Source organism: Mus pahari, chromosome 2 (assembly GCF_900095145.1).
Source record: "Mus pahari chromosome 2, PAHARI_EIJ_v1.1, whole genome shotgun sequence".
NCBI lineage: Eukaryota > Metazoa > Chordata > Mammalia > Rodentia > Muridae > Mus > Mus pahari.
In genome coordinates this window covers 38,688,643-38,701,563 of record NC_034591.1, presented here as the reverse complement: position 1 = coordinate 38,701,563, position 12,921 = coordinate 38,688,643, and the positions used below count along the sequence as shown (strand labels likewise).

Sequence of the window (12,921 nt, the reverse complement as noted above, 5' to 3'; positions counted from 1 at the left end):
GTGGGTAGGGGAGCACCCTCATAGAAGTGGGGGGGGGGGNAAGATAGGGGGGTTTGCAGAGGGGAATGGGGAAGGAGGAATAACATTTGAAATGTAAATAAATAAAATGATCAATTAATAAAAGAATATATAAGGAGATATAAGGACTAACTACAATGAAGAATCCTGAATAAGATCATGGAATAGAAAACGTCCTCAGTCATCAGGGAAATGCAAATCAAAACAACCCTGAGATTCCACCTCACACAAGTCAGAATGGCTGAAAGCAAAAACTCAGGCGACAGCAGATGCTAGAGAGGATGTGGAGAAAGAGGAACACTTCTTCATGGGATTGCAAGCTCATATAACCCTTCTGGAAATCATTCTGGCAGTTCTTTAGAAAATGGGACATAGCATTATTGGTATTCGATACCCCCACTTAAAACATTGACTCTTTACTAATTTCTTTCATTTTTTTTATTGGAACATAATGTTTTTTATTAGATTTTTTCTTTATTTACATTTCAAATATAATCCCCTTTCCTGGATTCCCCTCTGAAAACCCCCTATTCCCTCCCCCATCCCCCTGCTCACCAACCAACCACACATACTTCTGTGTCCTGGCATTTTCCTACACTGGGGCATTAAGCCATCTCAGGACCAAGGGCCTCTCTTCCCATTAATGTCCAACAAGACCATCCTCTGCTACATATGCATCTGGAGCCATGGGTCCCACCATGCATACTCTCTGGTTGGTGGTTTAGTCCCTGGGAGCTCTGGGGGTACTGGTTAGTTCATATTGTAGTTCCTCCTATTGGGATGCAAGCTCCTTCAGCTCCTTTGGTCCTTTCTCTAGTTTCTCCATTGGAGAGCTTCTGCTCAGTCCAATGGTTGACTGAGAGCATCCACCTCTGTATTTGTCAGGCACTGGCAGAGCCTCTCAGGAGACAGCTATATCAGGCTCCTCTCAGCATGCACTTGTTGACAACTACAATAGTGTTTGGGTTTGAAGACTGTATATGGGATGGATCTCTAGGTGGGGAAGTCTCTCGATGGTCTTTCCTTCAGTCTTTGCTCCACACGCTGTCTCTGTAACTCCTCCCATGGGTATTTTGTTCCCCCTTCTAAGAAGGACCAAAGTATCCATACTTTTGTCTTCCTTCTTCTTGAATTTCATGTGTTTTGCAAATTGTATCTTCTGCTTGTGGACGTTGTACATCGTGGTGCGCACTAGGCTCCGCACCACGATGTACAACGTCCACAAGCAGTATCCAAGGAGCTGACAGGGTTTGCAGCCCCATAGGAGGAACAACAGTATGAACTAACCAGTAACCCCAGAGCTCCCTGGGACTAAACCACCAACCTAAGAAAACACATGATGGGACTGCTTGTGGACGTTGTACATCGTGGTGCGCACTAGGCTCCGCACCACGATGTACAACGTCCACAAGCAGCCTTCTGGAAATCATTCTGGCAGTTCTTTAGAAAATGGGACATAGCATTATTGGTATTCGATACCCCCACTTAAAACATTGACTCTTTACTAATTTCTTTCATTTTTTTTATTGGAACATAATGTTTTTTATTAGATTTTTTCTTTATTTACATTACAAATGCTATCCTGAAAGTTCCCTATACCCCCCGCCCCTGCTCCTCTACCCACCCACTCCCACTACTTGGCCCAGGCCTTCCCTTGTGCTTTTTTTTTTTTTAAAGATTTATTTATTTATTATATGTAAGTACACTGTAGCTGTCTTCAGACACTCCAGAAGAGGGCGCTAGATCTTGTTATGGATAGTTGTGAGCCACCATGTGGTTGCTGGGACTTGAACTCCGGACCTTTGGAAGAGCAGTCGGGTGCTCTTACCCAAATCTCACCAGCCCCCTGTACCCCATTTTTAATAGGGTTATTTGGTTCTTTGGAGTCTAACGTCTTGGGTTCTTTGTATATATTGGATATTAGCCCGCTCTCAGATGTAGGATTGGTAAAGATCTTTTCCCAACCTGTTGCTCGCCTTTTTGTCCTATTGACAGTGTCTCCCATAGAAGGAGTTACAGAGACAAAGTGTGCAGTAGAGACTGAAGGAATGACCATCCAGAGACTGTCCCGCCTGAGGATCCATCCCATATAAAATCACGAAACCCAGACACTTTTGTGGATGACATTAAGCGCATGCTGACAGGAGCCTGATATAGCTGTCTCCTAAGAAGCTCCACCAGTGCCTGCCAAATACAGAGGTGGATGCTCACAGCCAGCCATGGGACTGAGCACAGGGTCCCCAATGAAGGCACTAGAGAAAGGACCCAAGGAGCTGAAGGGGTTTGCAGCCCCATAGGAGGAACAACAATATGAACTAACCAGTACCCCCAGAGCTCCCAGGGACTAAACCACCAACCAAAGTGTATAACCACCAACCATGGTGCGACTCATGGCTCCAGCTGCATATGTAGCAGAGGATGGCCTAGTCGGTTATCAATAGGAGGAGAGGCCCTTGGTCCTGTGAAGGCTGTATGCCCCAGTGTAGGGGAATGCCAGAGCCAGGAAGCTGGAGTGGGTGGGTTGGTGAGAAGGGGGAAGGAGAGGGGGATAGGGGATTTTCAGAGGGGAAACCAGGTGACAACATTTGAAATGTAAATAATATATCTAAATAAAACATAATTTTAGATCTTTAATAACATTTAATAAAATTACCTCAAATCCAGTGAGATGCTTTTATTTCATTTTGCCATTTTTCAAAACTAGTTTTCTTTTTATTCCTTTTTCTCAATAATTATTTCCATTGCAAAAGTGACCATAGGGTCTAGGCTTAGGCATGAACTGTGTAAGTTATACAATTAACTTCAAATTGAATTATTCTGTGACCCTGAACAATCTTTCTCTTCCCAGTGAAAAATAAATAGTATAAACGCCCACATAAAAGAGTAGTCTGTAGTTATTCAAAATGTACAGTCTTTACTAAATCATGGAAGTGTCAAACCAGACTGCGTTTCACTGTGACAAATGAGTTTGGCTGCAAATGGTGAGACATATGTCCACTCACATACTATTGTATGCTATAGAAACACTGAATTAAAATAAAGTTGCAAACTTTACTGTTTGTTTCATTTCCAGAAAAATACTTCATATAATTATGTTCTTGATTATACTTATCCCTGTTCTCCACTCTGACTCTTCTTACACCTGTCTGCCATTAACTTTCACATTTAAATGTTTACACAGGGCTGCTGCAAACTAACAGAGAGGTATCATATTTCACTCACAAAAAAATGTACTTTTGAAAATTGCTTGTGTTGTACAGTAAAGATTTTTACGACTAGTGTTTAAATGTGGTTTAGAAAATGTACTTTTAAAAATAAAACCCTTTTCTTTGAGGAAGAGTTGATATTTTAAGTAACCAAAAGGCATAGAACATGCAACTTTATTCCTGTATCATTTTCCAATTTGAAATGTGCTCAGGATAAACTAAAAGCAGGAAATTAACTTGTGTTAATTTTCCAATATGCTAGGGCATTTTTGTGGATTTAGTACTGTCATTACCTTAAGGGATAATTGTCACTATATTATTTAATATTGATGAAAATAAGAAAAGTATTTAATCTACCCATTTATAATCTCACATCTAATACAGTCCAGGTTGCGTTAGGTATAATCCATCGGTTTTCTTTTTTTGTTTTGTTTTGTTTTTGTTTTTTTGGTGGTGAGCGCAGCAAACTTTATTGATGGTATTCAAGAGAGTAGGGAGGGCTCCCTAAGCCCCTTCTGTTATTGTGAGGGTCTGGGAAGGAAATTGTGAGGGAGATGCTCAGTGTTGGGGGCTGAGTTGGGATAAGGACTCCTCAGCAACTGAGGGCCTCTCCCTTGCTCTCAGTGTCCTTGCTGGAGTGGGTGGTCCAGGATTTCTTACTCCTTGGAGGACAAGTAGACCATGAGATTCACCACCCTATTGCTGTAATATATTCATTATCATACCAGGAAATGGGCTTAAAAAGTTGTCATTGAGAGTAATGCCAGCCCCAGCATCAAATGTGGAAGAATGGGAGTTGCCACTAAAGACACAAGAGACAACCTGGTCCTCAGTGTAGCCCAGGATGCCCTTCAGTGGGCCCTCACAGCCTGCTTTACCACCTTCTTGATGTCATCATACTTGGCAGGTTTTTACAGGAGGCATTCAGGTCCACAATGGTTATATTGGGGGTAGGAACACAGAAGGCCATGCCAGTAAGCTTCATGTTCAGCTCTGGGATGACCTTGCCCATAGTCCTGGCAGCACCAGTGGATACAGGGATGATTTTCTGGGCAGCCCCATGGCCATCACGCCACAGCTTTCCATAGGGGCCATTCACAGTCTTCTGAGTGGCAGTGATGGTATGGACCATGGTCATGAGCCAAAGTTGTCGTGGATGACATAGGCAAGGGGGTCTAAGAAATTGGTGGTGCAGGACACATTGCTGACAATCTTGAGTGAGTTGTCATATTTCTTGTGGTTCACACCCATTACAAACATGGAGGTATCAGCAGAAGGGACGGAGATGATGACCCTTTTGGCCCCACCCTTCAAGTGGGCCCCAGCCTTCTCCATGGTGGTGAAGACACCAGAAGACTCCACAGCATACTCAGCACCAGCATCACCTCATTTGATGTTAGAGGGGTCTCTCTCCTGGGATATGGTGATGGGCTTCCAGTTGATGACAAGCTTCCCTGTTAACCAGACACCCAATACAGCCAAATCCTTTCACACCGAACTTGACCATTTTGTCTATGGGGCGAGGCTGGCACTGCACAAGAAGATGCAGCTGTCTCTGGAACAGGGAGGAGCAGAGAGCCAGCTCTAATCCATCTTATGACCACTTTTTCATCATATGCATATAAAGCAAAATACCCAGATGTGGTAAATGACACAGTCCTTGAAAATCTTTTTACCAACAGACCTTAAACTGAAAAAAAAAATTTTTTTTTTGACTATGTATCATCTGTGAAATAATTTGAACTAGAAAATCCAACTGGCTTCTTAAGTTTATACTTATTTTTGACATTTATCAATGGGAACTAAGCGGTTGGTCCCCATGATGTCCACATTACAGAACAGACAGAGTCCAGGAGATAGCCTTCCCACATTCAAAGAAGCCTACCTGCCGATGAGCAGCTCTCACTCAGAAGTTGATGCCAGAGCTCAAATCATAGCTGCCAGAAAGAGTGAAGCCTAATCCATGGACTGAAGGAAAATCAAAATCGTGTTGGACTTGCATATGAAATTCCATGTTATCTAAAATTACACATGCATACTGAATGCTCTTTTAGTTTGTTACATTGCAAAGAAATGTTGGAATGTATGGTCACTTAAGATGAATGATATTTGAATTCACTTTGGCAAGGTTATGTAAATCAGATTATGTTGCTGATTTCACAAATAATTAACAGGATTTTTGTAGAAACAAAGGCTTGTTGACCAACAGATATTTTGTTACAGTAATTGGAAACACACTAATATAGATGGGCACAAGAAAAGTACCACTTGGAGCACATAATTCTAGCAATTAGTCACAGGGAAAGAGATTATATCAGAAAAATATTTACACGTATACACGTCTAAAAACACAACAGTAATTGTTTAATCCTTATTTCCAGGCGTGCCTGGTTTTGCTATGCTGTACTAAAGGAGAATCACCGAGACATATAATTATGTATTACTTCTCAGCATGAAGCCATGTTTCCTAGACAATTTTAAGCTTTAGCAACCAATAAATAACAAAGGATGACTGAATACTGACATCAATTTGCACCCTTACAAAAATAATTACCACTTTTTAAAGAGCTTATTTTTAGTCGTAATTAATTATATGTACATATATACATCTGTGTGGGGCTTTTGCACAGAAGGGAGGAGCCTGCAGAGGGTAGAAGAGAACACTGTATTCTCCGGAGCTGGAGTTAACAAATGATTGTGAGCCTCAAGACATGAGTGCTAGGAACCAAACTCAGATCCTCTGCAAGAGGAGTACGGGTTTTAACTGTTAAAACATCTCTCTAGCTCTCCAAATATTTCAAAGGAAAAGAATTTCATTTTACACCCCTCAGCTATTCCCAAAAGATAAATAATTAAAAAATCTCATAAAGCATTAATCGGTTCACTAACTGAGAAAGTGAGTCACAGAGTCACAATTCATCTGGTTATGTGTCTCCTACTACAAAGTTGTATGTAGTTAGTTAAAGTGGCAAAAAATGAGCTTGTTTTTCTCCTCGATACTGGCTCTCTGGCTTGTTAATGAAAAATAGTTTAAATTATAAATTTCTGTCATCAAGCTAGACTTTAATGTTAACTTTCAACTTTATTTATGATTAGCTATATATATATATATATGTATATGTATATATACATATATACATATATATATATATATATATATATATATATATATATATATATATATATACATTTAACTCTTATCAAACAACAGGAATCAAGTGTTCATAAGATGTGATGGCCCTTCACAGAGTCCGGAAGACCTTTCCATTCAAGCCACACCTCAGATTACATAGAGACACTTAATTATCTTTAGAACCTCTATGATTATTTCATGAAAAGCACAATTACTTTGGGGACCATTATGAATATTTATGTGTTTTCATAGTATCCATTTGTTAACTTTGACATTTAAATACATAATTTTGTGGCCTGAATTTCTTTCTTCTGAAGGCCTGGAAAATGCTAATAGTTTTGGCTCTTCCAAATGTCTGTGCCTCCTGCAGGGCACACAATGCTCTCTAAGAACAAGACTTATTCTTTGTTCTCTGACAGCTTATAGTAGCATAGAAAGAGAAACAAATATATAAATAAACTTACTGACAGATAAAATAGGATGAAATCCATTCTCAACACATAAATGTCCATGAGAGTCAGTGATACCTAAGATCAGTGCCATCTAAGAATTGGGATGCCTTCAAGAAAAGACACGATCAAAACTGAATCTTAAGATCAAGGGCCACTGGAAGACAAAGATAACTTTGAAGTTTATGGGCAGAGAGGAGCAGTATTTATGAAGAGGGATAGAGAAGGTGAAGGAGGGGTGGTTATAGAAAAACAAACTTGAACTGTGTTCTTCAGAATGACACCTGCCAAGATAAGGTAGCCCATACCTATTAAGGCTAAGGAAGCCAGGTAAAGCTCCAAGCTTTCTGATGAGGCCATGTCTGGATAAAGCCACTTTAAATAGAAACATAGCCTAAATAAAGAATGCACATTTAAGGGGCTGGAGAGATGGCTCCCCGGTTAAGAACACTGGCAGCTTTTCTAGAGGTCCTGGGTTCAATTCCCAGCAACCACATGGTGGCTCACAACCATCCATAATGGGATCAGATGCTCTCTTCTGGTGTGTCTGAAGATAACTACAGTGTAATTATACATATAAAACAAATAGAATATGTTTTAAATGTACATTTAATATACCTAAGTTGCTAGACATCATAGCTTAGCAACAGAATTTACTTTAAAGTGTCAACTGGGTGCCTGGCACAAAGGGAGACTTTCTGCATATTAAAAGAATGAGCAAGTCAAACTTTGAAATGCTTTCACTTGAATAGCAAACACCCTTTTGTGTCATCATAAACTCAAAAATCTGAAAATAAAAACATCAGAAGTTTGACATTGTCTTCCTAGGGCTTAGAGCAAGGAAATAAAGTCATGTTGTATTTTAAGAAAGGTAAAACTGGACTAAACAGGCTCACTGACAAAGTACAACAGGAAGAAACGGTTCAAAGAAATTACACATGGGCCTGAAGCTCTGTCACTCTGTCTGACCAAGATTTCCTGTTCACCCGGGCTTCAAGATCCCCTCCTCAAGTCCACACCTGTGTCCCTAGCTATATAAGCTCATCTTCAGTATATACCATGGGGAGACGTATTTCCAGTCAATAATCTCAAGTTCTCTTTTAAGAGCAAGAGGCTTTTTCAACAAAGGTAAAAATTTTCTTTCTCATCCAGCTTGTTTCCCTTATTTTAAAAATATCTTATACTAGCACATTTAAGATACACATGAGAAATCCAACCCCAGTTTACTATACCAGGAAGCATTTATTCTAAGAGAACTAAATGACAGGCTAATTTCTCCTATTTCTCAATACAGTGAAATGCATGACTCACCTAAGCTAAATGTATTCTTTTCTTATTGACTAGAAGAATAGAATTAGTAACTCTAAGAATGCTTTCTAGTTTCCCCTCTTATTAAAGAATGAATTCTTGGCTACATTTTGTATGACCTTGATTCAATAAATGGACTCACCTAAAATATGTGACTTTGTCATAGTAACTAATACAAAGCACCTGCTACCCAGCTGTGATTCTGCAAGTAACTTTTTGTCCTTTAAAAGGAGGATTCTTAAAGATAAAATTCTCAGTAAGGAAAGGAAAGCAGATATTCAGAAGGTAGAATGAGCAGTATGAAAATTTATCCTCCCAGGAATAGAGAAAATATAGTATTTTCTAATCCCAAACAGTAGCATCTCATTATACCAAAAAAGAAAAAAGAAAAAAAGCAAAAATCCACATTGTACCTTCACCTAGTATTGAAAATGTTTACTTGAAAGCTAAACTGATCTGTTGGATGACGTAGGTAATTGTACCACCTAATGTTCAGGAAACGATGTCATATTGTTGATGAAACAAACTTAATGTTGCAAGAGAAAACATTTTAATATTTCCCTACAACAGTACTTAAACCTTCCTGTGGGGTACTTATTGTCAAAAAGAAAAGATAATTGATTGTGTCTCATCTGAGTTACTTTCAATTATTTTTTAAGATATGTAGTAGTCAACTAAACTACAAAAATAGCTAATGGCTTTATTAAAACAGAAGAAAAGAGTCATAAAAATGTATCCATAACTGAATTCAAATTCATGGAAGAAGTTTACCTCTGTCCAAAGTAGGAGGGGGGCATTTCACCACATCACTTCAAAATATGAAGAATATTTAGACTTTTAAAATTAGTGATTTGTAAACAATTAAAAATTAAAAGTACTAATTTTATTAGATACCTTAGTCAAGTTAGATACCTGTATAAGAAATTAAATCTTATTATTAGATTGTTTTTAAAGGAGAAAACCAACTAACTCACTTTATATATGATTTGGAAAGAAGTATTAACCACTTTAAACTGAGGCCAATTTCTTGTCATTTCTTTTCTCTGTCTTATCTGCCCTCTGCTGGTTAAAAAAAGAAAAGAGAAGAGAAAAGTTAAAAGCAAAGATGCTTAGACAGCATCCTGGAAAGAAGTATAACTTAAACAGGAAAAGTTTAGTGCTATGAAATTTTAATTAGGCTATACCAAATTGGAATAATTTGTTTCCTATTGGAAGAACTGTTCAGATGTGAAGCATACTGCTTATGGGTTAAGATTGGGATGAAAATAAAAACTATACTTGGAAGTATGTCACTTTCTAATATAGATCAGATTAAATGGCCACATTAAAATAAGAACTGAATCATATAAAATGGACACATGAGAAGAAATACTTTCCCAGTTTCTACTCTTGCAACAACAGCCATCTTTACTGAGTGCACTGTGCGCACTAATACTATGCTAAAACTCTGTAAATATCACAAACACAGCACAACACTAATTTCTACTAGCAACTGGTTCATGTATCAGCTTAGTTCTTATTCTCAACAAGAGGTAAGAACTATAATTCTTTTTCTAAGGAAGGAAGATTAAGGAATGACCGTGTCTTAACATTTCAGAAATCCTCAACAGTAAATTTGTGGAGTGCAGCATCTTTAATTTGTGGAATTCCAACATTTTTAAATTGTGCTATGAGGTCCAGACAGATTACTAGCCAAACGGTATGTTTTAGACCCAAAATTTCATTAGTATTTGGTTTTATTTTTTAAGTTCTTGCCATTTAATACATGTACAGAAAAGTAGACAATTCATTTCCATGTAACTATCATCAGATTCTTAAGTCTATTGTACCAGTTCTATACCTGTCATCAGTTGTCCCCAAGGAACTATGTGGCATGTGGACCCACAGACATACTTACCTATTCTCTAGGTTCACAAAGGTGCACTTAGCTGTCACTCACTCTTAGTGTCTGCCTTCTTTAATTCAGTTGTGTTTGTGGGACTCACGCAAATTATTACATATAGAATTAGTAATTTAAGTTCTTCCTTAAAGACTTTATTTTTAAATAACAGGGATGGGAAATCTGTTCATATATGTGAGTTCAGGTGACCTCTGAGGCCAGAAGAGAGTCCTTGATCCCTTGGAGCCAGAATTACAGGCGGTTGTGAGTCACCTGACATCATTGCTAGGGACCAAAGTTAGTTCTTCTGCAAGAGCAGTCAGCATTTTTAGCCACTGGACAATCTCTCCAGCCCAGAGAGATGAAAAACTACAGCTACCCATCAGCTTAGACGGTTAGCATATTAGAGTTAGTCTCCTACAGAACCTTTATTTTTCTCTAAATAAGTTATACAGTAACATTTTATTAGAAACTGCCTATACTTTTTGTTTCTATGACCTAATGTCCCTTAATTCTGTTTACATTAGATTATTCTTTTGAAAGTTTTTCAGGAAAGACTATCACTGGTCATAGTATAAGACTTGTCAAACAGGGGCTTCTTTTTTAACAGGGGGGGGGGGCTCATATCAGCTGCTCTATGCTGCCTGGTTGGTGGTTCAGTGTTTTGAGAGATCTCAGGGGTTCAGGTTAATTGAGACTGGTCCTCCCACAGGGTTACCCTCCTCCTCAGCTTCTTCCAGCTTTTCTCTAATTCAACCACAGGGGTCAGCTGCTTCTGTCCATTGATTGGGTGCAAATATCTGCATCTGACTCTTTCAGCTGCTAAACAAGGGCTTCTTTAACCCACACAGAGCCTCCAGGACTTAACTCTTACTTTCTTCTCCCCTGACTTCCATCTACAAAAGAAAATGCTGTATATACATTCTTGAGAGCATGGCAACAGCAAAATCCTTCATTATGCCATAAAAGCCACCAAATTCTGACATAGGATACAATGGGAATTTCCCTTAAATCCTACTCATATATACAAGAAAAATCATCTTATGGTTCAACCTGTAGAATAGGCATCTAGACAAGGGAAGAGCAGAGATTTGCAGATGCTGAGAGAGAGTAAAGGAGTGGGGAGGTAATGGGTAAAGGATGCAGTCTGTTGTGAAGATGAGAAAGTTCTGGAAATGCATGATGGTAATTATGCAACACTAAAAGTATTTAACGCCACACAAATGGGCTTACTGGCACTGGAAGACCTTAAATGAAAAATAGTATGTTGTGTACATTTTACCACAGTGAAAGAATTTTAATATAAGGTCCTGTGTGTGTGTGTGTGTGTGTGTGTGTGTGTGTGTGTGTGTGTGTGTGTGTGTGTGTGAGAGAGAGAGAGAGAGAGAGAGAGAGAGAGAGAGAGAGAGAGAGAGAGAGAGAGACTTCATTGTTGAGCAGGTTCTCTTTTACCACTTTACATGAGTTTTCAGGATCAAATTTACATTGCCAAGCTTGTACCCAAGCATCTTAAATTGCTGAGTCATTTTGTCAGCCCTTAGCTATAATTTTTTAACTTTCCAAAACTATGGAAAGATTATAATGACTCTTGGAATGACAATATACTTGCATTCTTCCTTCCAATGCATTTCACCCTATTTCTATACTTAGCTATACCAACGTTCAACTCTTAGTTCTCTCCCAACATCTTGGACTTTTAAAACTTCTTTTGGAATGAAAAGTTGTGATTATATTTTCATTAAAAAAAAGATCAAAAATAATTTTGGTTACAATTTTTCAGACCCAGAAGTCACTTGTGTAATGTCATCAGCAACTTAGATACTTCATATAAGTGTCTGAACCTTAAAGTTTTAAATTTGGGGCTGGAGACTACACAGAGAGTAGGAGCACTTGCTGTTCCTGCATAGGATGCAGATCAGCCCCCACCACCCACATGGCAGCTCACAACTTTCTCTAGCTCCAGAACCAGGGAGCTGACCCTCTTTTAGACTCCATGGAACCAAGCAGGCATGTAGTGCAAACACATACATGCAGACAAGCACCCGTCTACACAAAGTATCTTTAATTTAAAACAATAAAAATAATATTCACAAATATACTTCTTACTGAGAGAACCAAGTATCAAATTTTTCTTTTAAATAACTATCCCAACTCTGTTACTTATTTCTCAAACAATTTCCAAATAAAATAAAGGATTTCCTCCTCCAGCCCTATAGTTCAATGTTTAAAACCACAGTCTATGTATTTGTGTGTTAGGATGAGGGCAGGAGTGGAAAAAGGAGAATGGAGACTTTGTCAAGGGAAAATGTTAATAAGTTATATTTCCTTGTTCCTTTTTAAAGCAACTATCTTTTTATCATTTGTTGAAATAAGTTTGATTGGCTGGTATTACTTCATATTTTATAAATCATATTATTTATTCCCATGTAGACTATGTTTATTTAAACATTCAACAATTACACCATTATGACTCTGTCTGCCATTCTGATCTTGGAGTAAAAATGCACAATTCATAATTAACAAGGACCTTTACTGGAATTCTTTGTATTAGTCAACTGCTCAGAAGTTATTTAGATTGATAAGATTCAGGTTTTAGTCATTTATTTGCAGAGTATTGATGCATGCTTGGAAGAATTAAATATCACCTAGGCAGATAGAAATCTTAAAAATCACAATTGAAATAAAAACTAATTCCTAGCCAGACATTCATTATTCTTATCTTTTGTTTCCTTCCTTTCTTCCTCTTTCTTTCTTTCCCTCTTTCCCTTTTTCTTTCTTTCTTTCTTTCTTTCTTTCTTTCTTTCTTTCTTTTTCTTTCTTTCTTTCTCTCTCTCTCTCTCTCTTTCTTTTTTTCTTTCTTTTTTAGCTTTTAAAGACAGGGGTTTTCCCATGTAGTTTTGACTGCCTATCCTGGAACTCACATGTGAA

The 12,921-nt window shown here is 38.2% G+C and overlaps 1 pseudogene; it reads right to left on the bottom strand.

The window, feature by feature from the left end:
- Positions 1-3,880: 3,880 nt before the first annotated feature.
- LOC110316743 lies at positions 3,881-4,731 on the bottom strand (annotated as a pseudogene).
- Between the last annotated feature and the right edge of the window lie 8,190 nt (positions 4,732-12,921).